This window comes from Leopardus geoffroyi, chromosome A1 (assembly GCF_018350155.1).
Source record: "Leopardus geoffroyi isolate Oge1 chromosome A1, O.geoffroyi_Oge1_pat1.0, whole genome shotgun sequence".
In the NCBI taxonomy this organism is placed as follows: Eukaryota; Metazoa; Chordata; class Mammalia; order Carnivora; family Felidae; genus Leopardus; species Leopardus geoffroyi.
In genome coordinates, this window is record NC_059326.1 from 209,863,735 (window position 1) to 209,866,043 (window position 2,309).

Consider the following 2,309-nt stretch of genomic DNA (forward strand, 5'->3'; position numbering starts at 1 on the left):
TTTCTTGGTTTTGTTTTTTTTCCTTAATTATTTTGATCATCACCATTCATTTATTTTGCTTTTACATGTTTAAATCTTTATCTCCAAAATCAGTTGGCTTTATATTTCATTGTTATATCCTTGGTTTGTCAATAGTTTGTAGATAGCCCAGTAAACCCTTAATCTGACCTAATATTGTCCCCTTGCTTTAAGTACTGAGTTGCATTAATTTTATTTATTCATTTTATATTCTTGGATATTCTCATATGTATTCTTGGTCAATAAATTGTATAAGATTTAATAAAATATTTAAATGGATTTTAACTATTAAATATTAATATCAGCAGGAATTGGTACAATTGAGAAATTATGAATTGTTATTTTTTGGAAAACATCTTCAAGATAAGTACAATTTGCCATAAAATGATAGAAATGAAAAATTTTAGAAAATCATTTTTTAAAAGAAAAGTAAAGAACATGTAGTGTGTATGTGTTTTGTAGACTATTTCACACTATCAAAATTATTTCATATTTAGGATAAATAAGTTACTTTTTCATATTTAGGATAAATAAAGTTTCTTAAGAAACTTTAGTGAAGAGTTTGTAATAGATGTTTATTTGAGGGTGAGCTAAAAAATATCGAACAATAGTCTGTAAATATGTTCCTATTTCAAGTTTCCAAAGTAAATACCTCAATCAAATTTGTAAGAGTATCTATGAAGGTTATTTAACATATTTTATCCATTTTTGTTAAGATAATAGAAATTAATGGTCTTTCCCAGTGACTTTCTTCATCTTGGCCTCTCAAGAACAAGTTTTGTCCTGTCATTCGTTAATCCTTCTTACCTAAGGATTTTCTTTAAATTCATAGATTTTATTATTCATGCCATCCACTTATAATCCTATGACTTTCCTATATTTATATTGTTGTGTATCTATACTTCATACTCCAAATAAAAGTAACTAATTTTACTACATTGCAGTTTTGTAATGTGCATTGCATAGGGTAAGGCCCTTAAAAAATGCATGTCTGAAATATGATTTCATTATTTAGGGTCATCACATCTTCATGAAGGCCTAATCTTAATGGAACCAATACATATGCTGAATGTGAGCCAGATAATTAAACTACACATGCATTTTAATCCTAAACCAACCTGGAATAACAGATTAAAAATTACTTTAGGAAGGGAGAATACAAAATCCATTAAAAACTCAGTATCTAAAATAAGTATGAAGGGAGTGCTTACGATGCTCTTTTAAAAGCATCTCCATTAGACCAGTGTTTTAAAACTGGGTCATGTACCATTATAGGTCATGAAATTTAGTGGGTTGTGACTAGCATTTTTTACTGAAAAGAGAGAAAAGAACAGAATCTAAGAGTACCATCACACATGGTAAAGTCTGTATTTTTAAATAAGCATTCATTCCATTTTTGTGTGTGCATGTGCTGAGTTGCCATGTAAAATATATTTCTTATTGTGGGTTATAGGCCGAAAAAAGTACATTTTTAAAAAAACCTACAGTTCAGGTTGTCCTTTACTTTGCCTCCTTAGAAAATGAAAAAGAATGCCAGACAGTTCTGATTGCCTATGTAGTGAGGAATTTTAGAGGAGGTGCTAGGGTATCTTACAAGAGGTTTAAGAAAGGTGATCTTAAGGTAAAGGGTAGGTAATATACCATGTAGAAATGTTAGGGGTGCCCAGGTGGCTCAGTTACATCCGACTCTTGGTATCGGCTCAGGTCACGATCTCATGGTTTGTGAGGTTGAGCCCCGCATCAGGCTTTGTGCTGACAGTGAGGAACCTGCTTGGGATTCTCTCTCTCTTCCTCTCTCTGCCCCTACCCCACTGGCACTGTCTCTATCTCTCTCTAAATAAATAAACTTAAAAAAAGAAACGTTAAATATGGTTGACATTGTAAGAAGGAATCAATTTCCTAGTAGATTGGTGTGTTTAGATCTATAACTATTTTCTTCCTTATTGGTTGTAGCACATTTTCTAATCTCAAATGCCCAATACAGCAAAATAAAATAAGGCAAAAGATATTTCTATTTCTTCCTACCTTCTCTTCGATCTTAAAACAAGTGTTTCTTAAGTAGCCATAGGAATGCAAAGAAAGCTGACCTTCACAGAGCAATTATAAGAACAAGTTATTCTCTGAAAATGGTAGAAACTCCTCTTCCCTCCAAAAAATAACCAAACTGAAGGCTTTTCTCTCTAGCCCAAGTACATATATATATTTTTTAATGTTTATTTATTTTTGAGAGACACAGAGGGACAGAGAATGAGCAGGGGAGGGGAGAGAGAGAGAGGGAGACACAGAATCTG